Source organism: Bombina bombina, chromosome 4 (assembly GCF_027579735.1).
Source record: "Bombina bombina isolate aBomBom1 chromosome 4, aBomBom1.pri, whole genome shotgun sequence".
NCBI lineage: Eukaryota > Metazoa > Chordata > Amphibia > Anura > Bombinatoridae > Bombina > Bombina bombina.
The window spans coordinates 722,326,550-722,347,872 of record NC_069502.1 but is presented as its reverse complement, the minus strand read 5'-3'; the positions used below and the strand labels follow the sequence as shown (position 1 = coordinate 722,347,872).

General features: G+C 36.3%; 1 long non-coding RNA gene across 1 annotated transcript; it reads right to left on the bottom strand.

Annotated features, from left to right (window-relative positions):
• Positions 1–3,620: 3,620 nt before the first annotated feature.
• LOC128655566 (uncharacterized) lies at positions 3,621–16,382 on the bottom strand. Its single transcript, XR_008401849.1, has 6 exons — positions 16,301–16,382; positions 13,862–14,004; positions 11,159–11,263; positions 8,329–8,412; positions 6,420–6,495; positions 3,621–3,803 (listed from the first exon to the last, which is right to left on the bottom strand). It is a non-coding gene; the product is annotated as an uncharacterized LOC128655566 (long non-coding RNA).
• Positions 16,383–21,323: the final 4,941 nt, after the last annotated feature.

Below are 21,323 nucleotides of genomic sequence, written 5' to 3'. Positions count from 1 at the left end.
ACTTCTTGCATATGATATGGCACTGCCCAAAAGTCAGGTCTCTATGGCTCAAAATAGAATACTGGTTAAAAAACGTACTAAAAATAACCCCCCTCTCTTTAACACTATTCCAGATAGTATTTGGCCTAAGGGAAGAACCTGGTAAACAAAACAATGAAAAGGTTGTAATTTCTACCATACTAGCCACAAGATATCTAATTTGCAAAAAATGGAAGACCCGGTCAATTCCCTCTCTTTCTGAAGTGAAAAACTGTTTAAAAAAAACAGTGCATATTAGAACAAAGAGACACAAACATTGATAATGAACAAGATGTTAAAAGATTTTTCGATAACTGGGCAATCTTTCTAAAAATATTTTCTCCCACAGAAATAAATCATATAATTTTTCCTTTTCAAAACACAGAAATAGTCTTGCTAGGGAACTGGTAGACAAGAACTTCTCCTTAAGAGTAAATAAGAATTCCCCCTTTTTTTTTTTCTTTCTTTTTTCTCACACACGTGGGGGGGGGGGGGAATGGGGTGGGATTGGAAAAATAAATAAAACGCCAAGACATTCTTTCATAGATAATTACATAAGATATAACTACACTATGAATGCTAACTAACTTAGCTTTAGTTATTGAGGCTAAATAGATTAGACACAGAATTATGTAAACTAATGCAAGGTCACTTTTTTTATTTTATTGCCGCATAGTCTCTGTATTTTGTGTGCCTATTTCTTTTGGTTGATCTAGATGAATAATAATCGTAGTATTTCTGGCCTGCATCAACTATATTTTGGTTCTAGATATTTTCAAGGCTAAATATATAAGAATGATGAAGTATAATTAATAAAGCTTCAAATCTATATGCTATGTGAAAATTATCTTAATTTTGCTTAAATTTAGATATACTGTGTTTCAATTACCTTGTATCTCAGCCCTTATTTTTTTCTGCACAAGATAGTAAATGTATGATATTTGATCTATGTAAATTGTTTTGGTTTATAAATAAAAAGTATAAAAAAAAATAGTGTTCTCTATCTGAATCTTGACAGCAAACTGTTTTGTGGTTATCAGTTAAACATAAAACCCATAGTATATTATACCAAATTTCATGGTCCTGGCTAGTAGGTGCGGTCTGGCATATTGTCTATCTTCAAAAATAAAAGCGACAGTAAAGTGAAAAACAGAAACGTTCATGATTCCGATAGAACATGCAATTTTAAACAACTTTTCTAATTATGCTAAATTATAATATATGCTGTCTTAGACAATTTTTAAAGGACCAGGAAATGCAGTAGATTTGCATAATCAACAAATCCATGATAAAGACAATGCAATAGCACTGAGGCCCTGATATTCAAAGGTTCTCCAGCTTGGAGAGAAATTGCAGTTCAGACTTCACAGGGGCTGAACTCACTGAAAATTCAAAAGAAAAAGAGCAGAACTCTCCAGCACAGCAAGATCTCTATCATTTCTATAAATGAAGTAGACAAGCCCAGTGCAATAAAGCACTGCATGATATGAGTTTTGTTACACTTCTGTGTTACTTTAACAAATTAGGATCATACTTTGTATATTTCGGTTTGTATAAATAAATTACATTGCACCTTGAATTTGCTGCATTGCAAACTAATATGGTCACTTTCAGAAAGTGGGACAGGGCAGTTTCCTGGGCTGAACAGGGGAGTTCCTAGGTATGTCTGAAGATCTCTCGCCAGCTGTATGCAGGTGAAGTTCGCTCAAAATTCACAATAGACTTATTTAACTAATAGAAAAGTAATATACAGTATAGTAAATGTAGACAAAAGTTAAATTGTAGTGAAAACATTTCATTTTAATTTGGAATTGCTACAAACTGAGCCTTTATATCAGCCCCAGGGGTTCTCCAGTTACCTTCTCTCTCCCATGTGAAATGTTGTATTGCAGAGAGCTTCATTACTTTCTATTTCCAAGTCCCTACCCTTTTCATAGAAAATTGAGTGAATTTTGCCTCTGAAGCCTGCTGTATAGGTCAGAATTTGTAAAATCACAATACTAACTACACTGCTGTACACATAATAAAGTTTAAATTTGAAGCGTAAAGTGATATAAAACCAAAAGCACAAAGTGTAAAAGCAGCAGAACTCTCAAGTCATGCAGTGCTATATTGCACTTGGCTTGTCTTTTACAGAAATGCAGGGAACACCCCTTGAAGTAAAGCAAAATCTGTCTTTTAAAAAAAAATCACTAGGGATCTTGCAATGCTAGGAGGAGTCATTTTTTTCTGTCAAATTTCAAAGTTCTCTATTTCCACATGCATACAAGTATATTCTGTGAATTCTTGCACATGCTCAGTAGAAGCTTGTCGACAAAGTGTAAAAAGATTGTGCACATTGTTAAAGGAAGTAAATTGGAAGGTTGTTTAAAATTGCATGCTCTGAATCATTAAAGTATAATTTTGACTTGAGTGTCCCTTTAAAAAAGGGACATTGTAAACTAGATTTTTCTTGGCTTTAATGGATCTTCTATAAAACATTTTATGCAAATACAGGTTTGTTTTTATTTGGGGGGGAGGTTGTGTAAAAATGTAATTTTGCTTATTTTTTAAAAAATAACACATTGTGCTGATTTTCATATTTCAAACCAAGCCCCAAAATATTAGAATTAAAATGTTGTCTACCGACTCCCCCAGCTTGCTCTGGTTTGTGTAGAGGGTTTTTTTAATATGCAGGGGATGGGTGGGGGGAGTGTCTGCTCCCTTTTTGCTTTCCAGACCCTTTCACTGGTTCTCCAACACTAACCTCATTAACACTGCTAAACTGGGAGCTTCCAAGTAAGTTTTTAAAAGATTTTTACTGGATGTTTACATCAGTATCCGCACATATTCTTTATATTAGTGTATTACATGCAGTTATATGAAAATTAGTGTATATGAGCTTCAGCATCCCTGTTCTGAGAGTTTGTGTGGTCTAGCGCTTTACGGCTGAGCTCTTGTTGCTTATAGCACTTACAGCTGACCAAGACTCATCTAGTAGGGCAGAAATTTCACAAACTGACTTGTTTAGTATGACCCATCGTACTGCCACTGTGTGGCTATGGAGATGTCATGGCTACATGCTGGACTTCATACACTTATTAGCAATGGGTGTGGATGAAACACCTGAACTCCATTATTACAAGTATATACTTACCGAAAATATGCCCCCACACATACATTTTAAAATGATATTACACTATATATATATATATATATATATATATATATATATATATATATATATATATATATATAAAATATATATACACACAAATACCCAATCCCCGGAATTCCAAAATCCGTGCAATAATAATAAAAAAAAGTTACCATTTTCCCTGCCCGCATGTTTGGTATTTCATTTAACTGCAGCATCAGCACAAAACTAAGCACCCACAGCGCAGCTGTTTTTTCAATGAGATGACGTTTCTTTAGTCATTAGCTGTGCTATTGAAAAACTGAGCTGTGCTGTGGGTGGCCGGAGGCGCTTAGACAAAAAAAAATGTAACTGATGAATGAGGTCACCTTTATGTTAAGTGATGCTAATTCTAGCGTTTCATAACTAGTAGGGTTTATCATCACTTTAATGCATAACCATATAAATAAAAAACTATAACAAAATGTAAGATAAGTCACAGCTTTATTAATAGAACAGATATCAGAAACACTTTATTAGCATTTTATTAAATAGCCAGATTTATAGTTCAAACAGGAACGCCAAGGACAATCCCTTTCCATGGGTACACGAGTTGTGAGAGCAGCAGAGTTGCACAAAACAAACGCACGTACTCCAGCTGTTAAAACACCTGCAAAAAAAAAAAAAAAGTGAGAATATAGAACAAAATGTAAAAGTTATTCCTACAAACCCTAGAGAATAACATACAGTAGACATGGTGTACACTTTTCTCCTCAACTGTATCCATTTGAATGTGTTGTATTCAGGGAACACCTACAACTGGTATCAACTCATTCAGCAATATGCATTATTTTCTGTTTAACCCCTTAATGAACAGTGCTGTACAGGCGCAGTAGTTTATTAGCCCTAAAGGATGCTGCTGTCCTGGGCTCTTTCTGCGGCAATCTAGCTGACAGTGGCGAGATTGCTCTATTCTGCATGTCCCACTAGAGAAAAGAGCGCCGTGTGTGAATCCTACACTGCACAAAAAAAAAAAAAAAAAAACACACACACTACAGCCACACTTAAAGGGCCATAATACCCAAATGTTTAAACACTTGAAAGTGATGCAGCGTAGCTGTAAAAAGCTGACTAGAAAATATCTCCTGAACATCTCTATGTAAAAAAGAAAGATATTTTACCTCAAAAGTTCCTCAGTAGCCACCTCCCATTGTAAAGGATTTCTAAGCAGCATTTTAGTGTCTGGCCTGGGACAGCTGAAAGGATGAGCCTCATGCTCTCTCATTATTTCACCAATCAGGTAAAGGAAGCTTACTATGAAATCTCATTAAGTCAAATCTCATAAGATCACAGTAAGAGTTCATGACCTCAGCACTGCTGATGCTGATTGGCTGCTGTTCATTTCTTCATTTTTTATTTTTACCTGCAGCTGGGAGCAGGTGAAGTATAACTTTTTACACAGAACTTACTCTGCTGAGCTGAGGAGATTGTGAGGTAAAATATCTTCCTTTTTTACATAAAAATGTTCAGGTGATATTTTCCTGTCAGCTTTTTACAGTTATACTGCATCAGTTTTAAGTGATTTAGCATACGAGTATTATGTCCCTTTAACCTTACAAGCTACATGATTAACCCCTACACTGTCAGGAATTTCATAAGTCTGTGCCAAGTTCATACTTTATCTTGTGGGATTTGACAAAAAATTAATCGTAGTAAACTTTCTTTAGCAGAGAACGGAAATAAAGGGACATCTAAGGCGCATGATCCCGTGCTAGTCCTGGGACAAGCAAACAGATTCTTACATTTGGTCTATAATGGGATGAGGCTACCAAAGACACAGAGGTAACATACGGTCATTTTTTACAGTGATACTAAGGTGATATTTTATCGTCAGCCTTTTACAGATTTGCTACATCACTTTTAAATGATTCAGCATTTGGTTGTCTCTTTAAAAGTACAACTCCATCAGATCTGAAACCGTTTGTCCTAAAACAGAATTAAAGGGACACTCAAGTCAAAATAAACTTTGAATGATTCAGAAATAACATGCAGTTTTAAGACATAAAAATTTTGCAGTCTTTTTATATTCACACTTTCTGGGGGAACAAGCCCCTACTGAGCACGTGCACAAGCTCACAGGGTATATTTTTCTTTTTAAGAGCATGCCCATGTCTTAAGCACTGCATAGGCAAAAGGGTTTGCAACAATGCTCAAGACATCCGCTCGAGCCTACCTCATTATGCTCTTATGAAAAGAAATTTAAGCAAAAAGGGGGGGGGGGGGGTACATTATAAAGAGAAGTAAAATAAAGTTGTACACAAATATTCTGACAGACTGAAGCAAAGAGCAGTGATCATTACAGCATCCCAGAACCAGTTCTCACCTATAGAGGTGAATAGGAAATGAAGTAACTGAACAAGGTACAGTTTATATAGAGGGTGTGTGAGTTCTAGATGTGTTACAATAGTCACATTTTATCTATACTGATGAACCTATGAGATGGTGACAAAACAAGTTGAAATCCTTAAAAATTTAAAATGCTTCAGTTTTGTTTTGTGATTTGGAAATAAATTTTAAACAACTTTCCTTATTACTTCTATTATCAAATGGGCTTCATTCTCTTGTTATCATTTGCTGAAAGAACAACATTGCACTACTGGCAGCTAGCTGAACACATCTAGTTAGCCAATTACAAGAGACAAATGTCCGCAGGAACCTATAAGCAGCTAGCTCCCTTTACTGTAGGATATGTGCATATTCTTTTTTGACCAGAAATACAAAGAGAAAATTGAAGTGAATTTATAAGTGAGGGAGACAAATATTCCTTCTACCTGGGCCATGTGAATTTTTAAACCTGGAACCTTAGTGACTTAGCATTATGTGCCATTGCAATGACAATGAGACTTATGCAATTTTAATTAAAAAAAACACACAAAAAAACGAAACAAAACAACCCCCCCCCCCCGTAAGCAGAACATAAAAGGGATATGAAACCCAAATGTTCTGGGTAGCGCTTGCCGATTGGTGGCTAAATGTAGCCAATAAATCAGCAAGCGCTACCCAGGGTTCTGAACCAAAAATGGGAGGCCTAAGCTTAAATTCCTGCTTTTTCAAATAAAGATTAAGAGAACAACAAAAATTTGATAATAAGTAAATTGGAAAGTTGCATGCTCTGAATCATGAAAAAACAAAACATTTGGGTTTTTATATCCCTTTAAGATGCAGGGAAACAAACGCAAGCATTGAAAGTTGTAAATGCTACATCTTCACAACCACTCATGCTTACCTGGGCTGATGCAACGGAGAAATGTTTCATGTAGACATTTTGTCCAGTGTTTGAAGATCTGTATATAAAACAAAATCTATATACAGAAAACAAAATTAGTGTAAGAAACTAGACAACCTGGTGCTCTAAATGCACCCAGTGTACAAAAAGTACAGAGTTAAAGTTGCCTTTCCCATATTTAAGCCAAACATATTATACATAACAATCATACATAATATACATAATACATAATATATATTATACAGAACAATTATACATAACAAATATACATAATATATATTATACAGAACAATTATACATAATTATAAAAATATTGTACAAAATATTGTACAATAGATAACCAAACAGACTGAAATCTGATTAGCTTCCCATGATCACAGACAGTGAGAGCAGCCGCACTCTACACTCACTACCCGTGAACACTTCTGCAGACACAGAACTCAATGTGTTCAGTTACCATACTACAAATTATAACTTTATACAGAATAATAATATATAGAACATACATATTACACATAATATTATACAGAACATCCATATACATAATATATAGAACATACATATTATACAGAACTTACATATTATACATAATAATATTATACAGAACATACATATACATAATATATAGAAAATACATATACATAATATATAGAATACATAATTTATATTATACAGAACAATTATACATTATAAATATTATACATAATTATAAAAATATTGTACAAAATATTGTACAATAGATAACCAAACAAACTGAAATCTGATTAGCTTCCCATGATCACAGACAGTGAGAGCAGCCGCACTCTACACTCACTACCCGTGAACACTTCTGCAGACACAGAACTCAATGTGTTCAGTTACCATACTACAAATTATAACTTTAAACAGAATAATAATAATATATAGAACATACATATTATAAATAATATACAGAACATACATATTATACATAATAATATAATAATAATAATAATATATAGAACATACATATTATACATAATATAATAATAATATACAGAACATACATATTATACATAATAATAATATAATAAAATATATTATACAGAACAATTATACATAATTATAAAAATATTGTACAATAGATAACCAAACATAGACTGAAATCTGATTAGCTTCCCATGATCACAAACAGTGAGAGCAGCCGCACTCTACTCTCACTATCCGTGAACACTTCTGCAGACACAGAACTCAATGTGTTCAGTTACCATACTACAAATTATAACTTTATACAGAATAATAATCATCAAACATTATACATATATATCTCAACGTAGCGTTCTGAACACGGATGAATCTGGTTGAATCCTCGTCATACTTGAATGGTGTCCCAGCGAAGTCTCATCTTGTGCAGCTTTATGACGTAGCAGATCTTGAGCAGCAGAGGTGTCCTTTTCATGCAGCAAACAGCAGCTTGGCATACTTGAATGGTGTCCCAGCGAAGTCTCATCTTGTGCAGCTTTATGACGTAGCAGATCTTGAGCAGCAGATGTGTCCTTTTCATGCAGCAAACAGCAGCTTGACCGGATAACCTTAAACAAATGTTAATGGGAAATGCACAGGAGAGATATACATTCACAATAGACAAGAAAAAAAATGCCAAAAAGGCATCTGGAGGTACAGATTGGAATCTGCCTAGCTTTCCATGATCACAGGTGGTGAGAGCAGTCGGCCGCACTGTCCCCACCGCCTATAAACACAGTTGTCAAACACAGAATACAATGTATACCTCCTCCTGCCTTTGTTATGGCAAATGATCAAACATGAAATCATAAAACCTTAGCTTAACAGCAGCATTAAGGTTTCTGCTTTATAATTTATAAAGCAGTTTGTTACAAAATTGAATCTAATATATGGGAAAGGCAACAGTAGCCCCAGTCTCTGTCCTTACCAACTTGCAGCCTGGATGTCAGCAGACGCAGTTGAGGTGAAGACCTCTCTGTATATTATGGCCTCTCACTTCACATTGCTAGATCTGTTGAGAGGAAACAAAGTTTCAGTTCTTGCACAGCAATACATAAGTAGCTATAAAAAGTCATTTTATTAGCTATCCCTAAAAGGCAAATACAGAGAAGGGGGTGCAGTGAAGTGTGCTTCTCGCACTGCATGATAAACACAAACATGATCATTCATGTCCAGATTATAAGAGCAACACCCCCCCCAATCTCTGTCTAAAAGGTCATGAAAAGAAAGTATTTTCTATCTTCCCCATCTGTTTCCTAACGGTGTGTATATATGTTAACATAACGACACAGAAAAAAAAAAAAAAAAAATTACAACACATAAGAAAATACAGTAATATTTAAACATGGTTTAAACTATAACTCTAGGATGCTTGACTTATAAGTTAAACATTCACGATTCAGCTACAGTATAGAACAACTTTCCAATTTATTTCTATTACCAAATTTGCTTTATTCCTTTTGGTATCCTTTATTGAAGAATAAAGCCAAATCGGCTGAAAGGAGCCCAGGAGTGTGCACGTAAAATACAAAGTCTGTCGAAAGAACTGAAATAAGGGGGCAGTCTGCAGAAGCTTAGATACAAGGTAATCAGAGGTAAAAAGTACATTTAACATAACAGCGTTGGTTATGCAAAACTGGGGCACGGTAAATAAAGGGATTATCTATCTTTTTAAACAATAGCAATTCTGGTGTAGACTACCCCTTTAACAAAATGATACTAAGCAAAATTGATAACAGAAATATAGGAAACCTGTTTAAATGGATTAGATAGAGTGATATTTCAAAAAGGACAGTTCACCTAAAAATGTTCTCTAATTTAAATTGTTCTCAATGATCCCTTTTACCTGCTGGAGTGCATTTAATTGTTTCTAATTAACTCTTTTACCCCTATTTTGGCATTTGAAATGGCTTATTTAGCTTGTGGTTTCCCAACCTATACTGAAAGTTTTGATACTTGAGTCTCAGCTATTGCATAGCCTAAGTAAACACAGCCAGCAGAAGAAATTACACTCACAGTGGGGGTGCAGGATAGTTAAGTAATAAAATTATTATTTTCCATTGTTCCCTCTATGTATTGAGCTTGAGTTTTCCAGAGAAATATAAGATAAGGAAGCAAGAGTGTGTACACAACGTGATAACATAATGAGATCTGATATTAACTGAAACTCAACCCATTGTAATAGGCTGTGGTTAAAAAGCACAAAACCAGCTACTTCAGATACACAAAAACCGGAAAATGCAATTTCTCACATTTTATCTACTGCAGCTGGTATAACAAGTCATTGAAAATAAATGAATAAAAAAAAACTATTTTACAGTGTACTGTCCCTTTAAGTTTAATTTTTTTTTACCGCTGGCTGTTATGATGATCCCATGTGCAAGCAAGTACATTGAACATTTACATTAAAAAGGGACAGTCTAGTCAAAATTTAACTTTCATTATTCCGATAGGACTTGTAATTTTAAATCAACTTTCCAATTTACTTTTATTATCAAATTTGCTTTGTTTTCTTTTTATTCTTGGTTGAAACTAAACCTAGGTAGGCTCATATGCTAATTTCTAAGCCCTTGAGAGTTGCCTCTTACCACATTTTTTTAAATTTCTTTTAACAAGAGACTGTAGGCCATATAGATATCACTGTGTTCAGGCACAGGGAGATAGTCACAGTCATGTGATCAGGGGGCTGTCAGAAGGTTCTTAGATACAAAGTAATAACTTGGCTGTGCAAAACTGGGGGGGGGGGGTAATAAAGGGATTATCTGTCTTTTAAAAACAATAATTCTATCAGACTGTCCCTTTAATAAATAGCTGCCTATGCTCGTCAATCTTGCTTAAGAAGCTAAAACACTTATCTTAGGAAGAAAAAAAAAGGCTATATTGCCCCACAACATACTATTTAATGCCCCTTTAAGAGACAAGATAGATATACACTAGGACTATCAAATTCTTTCCCTATTCCTTTAAGGATAAAAGTTTATCAAAATTAAAAAGTACAGTCAGGCCACAAAAAGATGGGTCATTGAGGAAGTTACGTTGTGGAGACAAAACATGTTTGACCTAATATATTTCCACTTCCCTCTGATTTGAAACTGATGCTGCTGTTTTTAAAGTGCTGAAAAGGAATAAAGACTCTTTTTACTAACAGGAGTCTGCTGTGTCCTTTCTTGGAGTGCTGGAGGAATATTGCTGATTGATTAGGCCACAAAAAGACACTGCAAGGACAAGTGGACAACATTATAGTGGTAAAATTACATTAGTTAGAATATGTAATTTTAAGACTAGTGATCCTGCACCACTGTGTGTATTAACACACACAGTAGAAATACTGCTTGGGACCCCCAGAGCAGTGCCGGTCCCAATCAGCAGCGCTTTCTGCTTGGGACTAGCAGTGCTCTGTGGGTCTTGAGCAGGACATTATTGTTGGTGTTAAAAATGACATGCTCTAATGCTAATGCCAAGCAGATACAATCAGTAACACAACTCAGATGTTTAACTAGCGCCACCAATTGGGATCAGCACTGCTTTGCTGGTCCGAAGTACTACTCTGTGTTTACCCCTTTGCGGGTTAAAACACACAATAATGCAGGGTCACTAGTCTTAAAATTCCATTTGCTAATAACAAAATTAGAGCATGTAATGGTTTGACTATTATCAACAATTATACTATATGTCTGCAACAAAAATGATCTACTGTTATACAGGAAACAGCTCGAATACTATGAATTTAATGTATTTCACATCAATTTAACTCTTACCTGGTTTAACAAAGGAGGCACAGACATTTCTTTTGACAATAAGCTAGACACTAAGTGTTGGCTGTATGTCACCTGGTGCTGTAGATCTGAAAACTTTAGCATCACCTACAGATACAGGGAAAAAAATACATACTACTTAGCGTAAGAAACAGGACATTGTGGTAAATTTGCATTGCCTATAGTTAATACTCAAGTAGAAAATGCAGAGATAAAAACACTTATAAGAATGAACATAAAGTCTTAAGGTCTATATACTGGGCTGTACAGGATATCTATTTAGTGGGTTTAAGTGGTTAGCTATATGACCAAATGCTTCAAAACTACCGCCTAACAGTCACTCCATATCATCATTTCATAAATGCAACAATTATAAAATAAAGAGCATAAGACGGGAAAGAGTAAGAAATCCAGGGGTCTGTGGAAAGGTATAAAAGGATCAGGAATTAGGTTAGTAAAGATTTGGTAATTATAGGCAGTGACAGAGCAATAATAAATGCAACAAGAGTGTACCATGAATGTTAGTTGTGCATTTTCTAGGTTGGGCTTGCATGGGACATATGATGGGGAACATGACCTAAGGCTGAGGAGACAAACTTTTAATGAACCACAGTATATAACTAGCCTTGGGTAGCTTCAGCAGGGGCCCGCTGCTTCCACTTCCCAATGACACAGCTGCTATGAAGACCGTTAACTGTACCTACCGCTAACAAACATATGGAAGAGAGATCTTTGCCAAAGAGGTTTTACTTGGATATAGCATGTGTGAAGCAGTCATGTAGGAAAACAAGACAAAGGTCCTTAGAGTACTTTGAAAAGGAGCGATATAGTGGTCATGTACTTTAATAGGACAAAATGCATAAGGCTATTTTTATTTAATAGACTATAAAGTCAGAAACTTTACTTTGAAAAATAGGGGGAAAAGGGAAAATTCAAAATGCTATATTAGAGGTAAATTATTTTATTTTAAAATATCATGCTCATAAGCGTCAAGAGACAATTTACAATCCACCATAGCTTTACAGCTGTATCCATGGGCACAGGGAGCAGGCGCGCACTGCTCCACATGTCCATAAAAACAGCTGCCACCATGTGCAGAGAGCTCACTGTAACATCTGCCAGTGATCATGTTGGGTCTAACAGGACAGAAGTAAATTATGCTGTTAAGCAGCCATTGAAAATAAGGGGGGGGGGGGGGATGCCATGCTAGAGGCAGTAATTTATTTTAGACTATACATGCCCAAAGGCTTCAGAAACAGTTTACACCCCACCATAGCCTTACAGCTGTAGCCACGGGCACCAGGAGCAGGTGCGGACTGCTCTTAGTGTCCGTAACTACAGCTGCCACCATGTGCAGAGAGCTCACTGTAACGTCTGCCAGTGACCATGTTGGGAATATCAGGAGGGAAGAAAGTAAAATTATGCTGTTAAGCAGCCATTGAAAATAAGGGGGGGGGGGAATGCCATGCTAGAGGCAGTAATTTATTTTAGACTATACATACCCAAAGGCTTCAGAAACAGTTTACACCCCACCATAGCCTTACAGCTGTAGCCACGGGCACCAGGTGCGGACTGCTCTTAGTGTCCGTAACTACAGCTGCCACCATGTGCAGAGAGCTCACTGTAACGTCTACCAGTGACCATGTTGGGTTTTATGGGAGAGAAGTAAATTATGCTGTTAAGCAGTCTTTGAAAATAGGGGGGGGGGGAATGCCATGCTAGAGGCAGTAATTTATTTTAGACTATACATGCCCAAAGGCTTCAGAAACAGTTTACACCCCACCATAGCCTTACAGCTGTAGCCACGGGCACCAGGAGCAGGTGCGGACTGCTCTTAGTGTCCGTAACTACAGCTGCCACCATGTGCAGAGAGCTCACTGTAACGTCTACCAGTGACCATGTTGGGTTTTATGGGAGAGAAGTAAATTATGCTGTTAAGCAGTCTTTGAAAATAGGGGGGGGGGGGAATGCCATGCTAGAGGCAGTAATTTATTTTAGACTATACATGCCCAAAGGCTTCAGAAACAGTTTACACCCCACCATAGCCTTACAGCTGTAGCCACGGGCACCAGGAGCAGGTGCGGACTGCTCTTAGTGTCCGTAACTACAGCTGCCACCATGTGCAGAGAGCTCACTGTAACGTCTACCAGTGACCATGTTGGGTTTTATGGGAGAGAAGTAAATTATGCTGTTAAGCAGTCTTTGAAAATAGGGGGGGGGGGGGGGAATGCCATGCTAGAGGCAGTAATTTTAGACTATACATGCCCAAAGGCTTCAGAAACAGTTTACACCCCACCATAGCCTTACAGCTGTAGCCACGGGCACCAGGAGCAGGTGCGGACTGCTCTTAGTGTCCGTAACTACAGCTGCCACCATGTGCAGAGAGCTCACTGTAACGTCTGCCAGTGACCATGTTGGGTTTTATGGGAGAGAAGTAAATTATGCTGTTAAGCAGTCTTTGAAAATAGGGGGAAATAAAATATAAACCTAGGGGCAGAAATTAATTATTTTAGACTAGTCACATGCCCAGAGGCTTCAGAAATAGTTTACACCCCACCATAGCTTTACAGCTGTAGTCACGGGCACCAGGAGCAGCCGCGGACTGCTCTTAGTGTCCGTAACTACAGCTGCCACCATGTGCAGAGAGCTCACTATAACATCTGCCAGTGACCATGTGACACCTACATATTAATAACCTGTACTTACCTGCAAACTGGTCTCACAGCCTTGTGGAAGAAAATTAAGCTGTCATATGCTTGAAGTTTCCATAAAGCCATTCTGCCATGCCATCGCCTGTTTCTAACCGCTGGAGCCATTTTTGAGCTGGACAGATATTTCAAAGAAGCCAGCTAAAAGAGACAAAATAGACTTAATGCAATGACATTATAGATTCCATTTAGAGAAGTAACCTAGAAGAGGTAGTCAGTCTATATGAGAGAAAAAAAAAAAAGAGAAAAAAAAAAAGAGAAAAAAAAAAAAGACAAAAAAAAAAAAGAGAAAAAAAAAAAAGAGAAAAAAAAAAAAAGAGAAAAAAAAAAAAAGAGAAAAAAAAAAAAAAAAAGAGAAAAAAAAAAAGAGAAAAAAAAAAAAAAAAAAAAAAAAAAAGAGAAAAAAAAAAAAGAGAAAAAAAAAAGAGAAAAAAAAAAAAAAAAAAAAAAAAAAAAAAAAAAAAAAAAAAAAAAAAAAAAAAAGAGAAAAAAAAAAAAGAGAAAAAAAAAAAAGAGAAAAAAAAAAAGAGAAAAAAAAAAAGAGAAAAAAAAGAGAAAAAGTATATATACACACACTATACATATATCTATATATATCTATATATACACACACACACATTTTAAAAACAAAAAACAAACACACACCATGCAACCACACTCAAAATACTTAAAGGGACAGTTTACTCAAAAATGTTCTCTTTAATTTGTTCGAAATTATCTATTTTACCTGCTGGAGTGCATTGCATGGTTTACAAGTAGCTAGTTTACCCTTATTTTGGTATTTGAAATAGCCGATTTAGCCTGTGGTATCCCAACCTATACTGAAAGTTTTTGGACTTAAAAAGAAGTCATTTTGGGAACAAAATACTGTCCCTTTAATGATTTCATATACTTGTAGTTGCTTAATCAAAATAAAAGCAATTAACTTGTAATGTGTTAGTAAAATATATTTTATATTATATCATAATCCCTTTATTATCTATTCCCTAGTTTTGCATAACCAACGCTGTTATAGAAATATTCTTTTTACCTCTGATTAAATTGTATCAATGCTTCTGAAGATTGCCTCCTTATCTCAGACCTTTTGACAGACTTGCATGTCAGGCAATAAATGTGCTTACTCTTAAATAACTCCACGGTCACATGCACAATGTTATTTAATATGAAACATGAACTAAAACCCTCTAGCAGTAAAAACTGTCAAATACATTCAGATAAGAGGCAGCCTCCAAGGGCTTATGAGCCTACCTAGGTTAGCTTTCAACTAATACAAAAAGAACAAAGCAAATAGGAAAGTTTTTAAAAATTGCATGCACTATCTGAATCATGAAAGTTTAAGTCTGACTAGACTGTCCCTTTAAGTCCAAGTAATTGACAAACTATGTAAACACAGCCAGCAGAAGAAATGACACTCCTGGTGGGTAGAAGAGATAACTAAATAACATACTTTTCCATTGTAAGTATTGGGGTTTGGTTTACAAACAGACACAAGATAAGGAAGCAAATGTGTGTACACAAACTGGTTACATAACGAGATAAATTGTACCTAAAACCAGAAATGTAATATCTTATAAATAAACCTGAAAATGCAATTCCCCATACACTTTATATACTCTGCAGCTGGTATAACAAGTCATTGGAAATACATTAAGCAAAAAAACAATTTTACTGTATACTGTCCCTTTAAATAGAAAGGTAAAAACAGAAATGTGCATAAATGCATTTAAATAGAAGCATTTACACAATACTGTATACAAAACATGCTCAAACAACACAAAGCACACTGAATGAATTTAAAAAAACAATACTAGCAGGCAAGGTTTTTCCTTTAAAAAAAAAAAAAAACCTTCCTTGTGCAAGTGAGTAATACACCCATTTATTTAAAATGTTGGCTATTTCTATTGGCTACTTCTAGAGACATTTACAGACTGATCTCTTTTACACTAAAAAAATAATCTGCCATTGCAAGTTTCAGTTCCTTCCTAGCCTAATTATGTGCTTACCCACAAACAAGCTACACATCCCATTCAGTCAGTACAAAGCAGTTTGTTTTTTACACTGCAGAGCTGTCTCATTTACTTAGGGACTTTTTATCCACTGAAATCAAGAGCACTGTCTCTTATTTGTAATCAGAGCTATAGATCAAATCAATGCTACACAACTAAACGTTTATAATATCAAGAAATCTTTTGTAAAAGTTTAACAGCAAAATGCTTACAGTATTAATGGAGAAAGCACACGTAATGAAGCTAGTGCATTTATAGGTTTCTGCATTGCAGCTAAACTGTTTACTAGGTCACACTGAAAGCATAATAAGCAAACAATTTAAGCACTTCATATACACACTCATCTGCAGGCAAACACATGATATAAATATCACTGCTGAATATAAGATACAAATCACATATTTAACACAACAAAGTAATGTATATCTCACCTGCTAAAAAGCACAAACATCAACAATTTTTTTTGGCGCAATTTCAGTCTTCCAGAAGCAACCTCATGGCTTTATGATCATGTGGCATACAGCAACCAATCAGAATAAAGGTTTTTTTTTTTTTTTGTTTTTTTTTTTTTTAAACATGCTTTATTTGTAAGTAACACTACATGATGAAAAGTGAATTTCTGACGAAACAGTTCATTTTTATTATGGTTTTTTTTTCTAGCAGATTTAACAACATTTAATGAAATGTAAGTTATTTTCTTGGATATACAGCAATATTTAACTTTAAAAATTGGTATGGGGTGAGCAACAATAATGCTGGACTGGTTATATCTCCAAAAGCAAAAGGGAACAGTCTTAAAGGGACATGCACACACAGCCTTTAAATAGACAACTCATGTCACACACAGTCTTAAAGGGACAGATCACAGTATGTGAACCTTGCACACGCTAAGTCTTAAAGGGGCAGGCACACACAATGCACACAGACTTAAAGGGACATGAAACTTTTTTCTAACATGTTTCAGATAGAGAATACAATTTTAAACAACATTCCAATTTATTTCTATTATTTAATTTGCTTCATTCTTCAGATATCCTTTGTTGAATATATATCAATGAACATGGGTGAGCAAATCAGCAGCTACTGAGCATATTTAGATATGCTTTTGAACAAAGAATATCAAAAGAATGAAGAAAATAAGATAATGGAAGTAAATTGGAAAATTGTTTAAAATTGCATGCTCTTTCTTAATCATGAAAGAAAAATTGTGAGTTTCATGTACCTTTAAGGGGACAGCACATCACATGCATGCAATTATGGTACAGGCACACAAGAAACACAGTCTTAAAGGGATAGGCGCACACACATTTTGCACACAGCCTTTAAAGGGACAGGCACACACACACACAACACATACAGACTTAAAGGGGCAACACACCACACGCATGCAATCTTAATGGCGCAGGCAAACAACCAAGCAAGGAAAACTACGACTTAAAAGGATTGATGCAACACAATGCACACAGCTTTTAAAGGGACAGGCACTCACACAATGCACACAGACTTAAAGGGGTAACACACCACACATGCAATCTTAATGGCACAGGTGCACAAGCACCCAAGGAACACTCAGTCTAAAAGGGATAGGCGCAGACACACATAATGCACACATGCTATAAAAGGAACATGCACACACACAACGTACACATACTTAAAGGGGCAACACACCACATGCATGCAATCTTAATGGTACAGGTGTACAAGCACCCATGGAACACTTAGTCTTAAAGGGATAGGCACAGACACACAATGCACACAGCTTTTAAAGGGACAAGCACACACACAATGCACACAGACTTAAAGGGACAGCACACCACACGTATGCAATCTTAATAGTACAGTCACATAACCACCCAAGAAACACTCGGTCTTAAAGGGGTATGAATACACACAGCTTTTAAAGGGAAAAGCACACATAACGCACACAGACTTAAAGGGACAACAAACCACACACATGCAATCTTAATGGTACAGACGCACAAGCACCCAAGGAACACTCAGTCTTAAAGGGAAAGGCACACACACAATGCGCACAACCTTTAAAGGGACAGACACACATACACAACACACACAGACTTAAAGGGGCAACACACCACACGCATGCAAACTTAATGGTAAAGGCACACAACCACCCAAAGAACACTCAGTCTTAAAGGGGTAGGCATACACAAATAATGCATACAGCCTTTAAAGGGACAGGCACAACACACACATACTTATAGGGATAACAAACCACATGCATGCAATCTTAATGGTAAAGGCGCACAAGCACCCAAGCAACACTCAGTCTTAAAGGGATAGGTGCAGACACACAACACACACAGCCTTTAAAGGAACTGGCAGACACAAAACAGACTTAAAGGGGCCACACACATGCAATCTTAATAGTACAGGCGCACAACCACCAAAGGAACACTCAGTCTTAAAGGGGTAGGCATACACACAATGCACACAACCTTTAAAAAGGGACAGATCACCTTATGTGCACACGCATAACCTTGCACTGTCTCAAAGCAATGCACTTAACCTTAAGGGGTCAGACACGTACACTGATGCACACAACTCATTCAGCCTTTAAATGGCTTTAAACACTTGTCCTTAGGATTTTGTGTTTTTTTTATTCATAAAGTTTTTTTAGTTTTTAAAATGCAAATCCTTTTTTTTTTTTTATTATAGGTGTTCCAATTTGTGGTTTTTTTACATTTACTTGCGCTTTCTGAGCGCTCCATGTCGAATCCGTGCAGACATGGCTGTGAGTGGACAAAACCGGACGTCTGTGCTTATTGCTGTGAGCGCACAGGAATGTAGACATCGCGCTCACATCATAACTAAAAAACTACTGCTGCTATAAAGTTTGCAGCTATTATCTTTATTTTTTTTTCTCAAGCATATCTTTTAAACTGGCATCAGCTAGTGTTTGCTATATAGCTATAGCTAATACACTTGTAAGTGGGGTTGCCAAGTGTCCCTTAAAATACAGAACACTTATAAGTTACACATGCTGCAGGGTGTGCAGGGAGGAATATAAATAGTGCCGTCCAGAAACACAATACATGTTCCTCCCTGCACACCCTGCAGCATGTGTAACTCTTAAGTGTCCAGGAAAACATGACTGAGGTGGCAACCCTACTTGTAAGCTAATCATTCTTTTTTACTCTGTTCATAATGTAAAATTCATTCTTGTGGTGTGAGAGAAAGAGGGATGGGTAGGGATCACCCGACCCAACACACTGTTCCAGCTCAGCAAGGCGGCTGCTGTCTCAAATTTATTCTGGTATCTTCAACACTAACCTGTGTCACCCTTCTACCCCTCTCCTTTCTCTCCAAGCTCCCACTCAAGCCATACATTTTTTTTCTTTCCTATACCTTTCAGAGTTTGTTTAGATCGGACCCTTTGCAAATCTTCTCCTTAGTTTTTGATTTGTGGCTTTGACCAGCAGCTCACACTCTCTGTGCTCCTCATGTTATAGCATCAGTGGCTTGTCTAATTAGCAGGTATTAGGAAGATCATAAAAGATACTGTAGGGCAGTGATTTGCAACCTTTTTTTTTGCCGTGGCACACTTTTTTACATTAAAAAATCCCATGGCACACCACTATCCCAAAATTTTACAAAATCACACATTGTAGCCTAATATAGGATATACAGGTGGCCCTCGTTTTACAACGGTTCAATTTACACCGTTTCAGAATAGCAACCTTTTTTTTCCCAGTCATGTGACTGCTATTGAAAAGCATTGAGAAGCAGTGCATTTATTAAAATAGCCAGTAGGTGGAGCTGTCTGCTTGTGTTGCAGCAAAGCTAAGCAAGCTGAAATTTATCAGTTTAACCAGACCTGAGCTATTGAGCAGATTTCAAAGGAACAAGATCTTCCTGTCTATAACTCAGTCCAGATTGGAATGCATAGAAAGAACTGTTTGCAGAAAAATGCACGTGAAGTCTATGTTGTGTGATTATTTTATTTGGTTTATAATGTTGTTTAGCAAATGTTTTTGTTCATTTAACTTACTTTAATTATATATTCTGTGTTGTTTGATTATTTTATTAGGTTTATAATGCTGTCCAGCATTTAAAGTCTTCATTTCAAAGCTTTTAAAATAATGTATTGGGTGTTACTTATGACAATTATGAGAGGGGCCTGGAACCTACCTACCTCACTTCCCATTGACTTACATTATAAATTGGGTTTCAATTTACAACGGTTTCGATTTACAACCATTCCATCTGGAACCTAACCCCGGCGTAAACTGAGGGTTACCTGTATATATATATATATATATATATATATATATATATACACACACTGTACTGTGCTGTCATGCCATGCCTCCTATAAACTATACATGACATATTGACATTCATTCACAAACAATCATAATGATTGTCTGTGAATAAATGTCAATGTCATGGTTGTAAATGATGCCTGATGAGCCTGTCACATACCTCCCAATATTTAAAAATTTGAAAGAGGGACACCCCCGCACTGTTGTCAGTCTGCCGCGGCACACCTGAGGATCTCTCACGGCACACTGGTTGAAAAACACTGCTGTAGGGAATGCTTCATTTGTCTTGTTTAGGAGTAGGGAGAGGTCAGCTATAGTGAAGTATTCTGTTCTGTGCACACCATGGATAATAATGATCAGGCAGCCATATGATCATTATTATCCATGGTTTGCACAGAACAGAACACTACACTATAGCTGACCTCTCCCTACTCCTAAACAAGACAAATGAAGCATTCCCTACAGTATCTTTTATTAAAACCTAAAAATAAATGGTAAAAATAAATGATAATTACATGGAAACAGAAGGTTTTTAGGGTCCCTTTAAAAAGACAATTTACACCACACGCACACAATCTTATTGGTAAAGGAGCACAAATACCCAAAGCACACAGTCTTAAAAGAACAGCTGATACCATACACAGTCTGAGAGGCAACACAAGTCTGTGTATCCTTCAGACTAGTACCAGGCTCCTCTCCCCTGGACTCCTCCTCAGGCATTAAAGGGACATAAAACTCAAACATTTTCTTTCATTATTCAGATAGAGCATGCAATTTGAAACTTTCTAATTTACTTCTATTATCTAAATTGTTTTGTTCTCTTGAATTCTTTTATTGACAGGGATACCTAGGTAGACTCAGGAGATGCTGATTGTTGGCTGCACATATATGTCTCATGTTATTGGCTTTCCAATGCTCCTAGTAATGTATTGCTGCTGCTTCAACAAAGGATACCAAGAGAATGAAGCAAATTAAATAATAAAGTAAACTGGACAGTTGTCTAAAATTGAATCATGAAAGAAAGATTTCAATATCCATGTCCCTATAAGGCCTAATTGATCTTTTATGCCTCCTTAAAAGGTACAGGACACCTTACTGCACATGAACAAAAATCACTCTCTTTGACAAAAGCCTTTTATGATACTACCCCTGTCACATAAATTACACATTT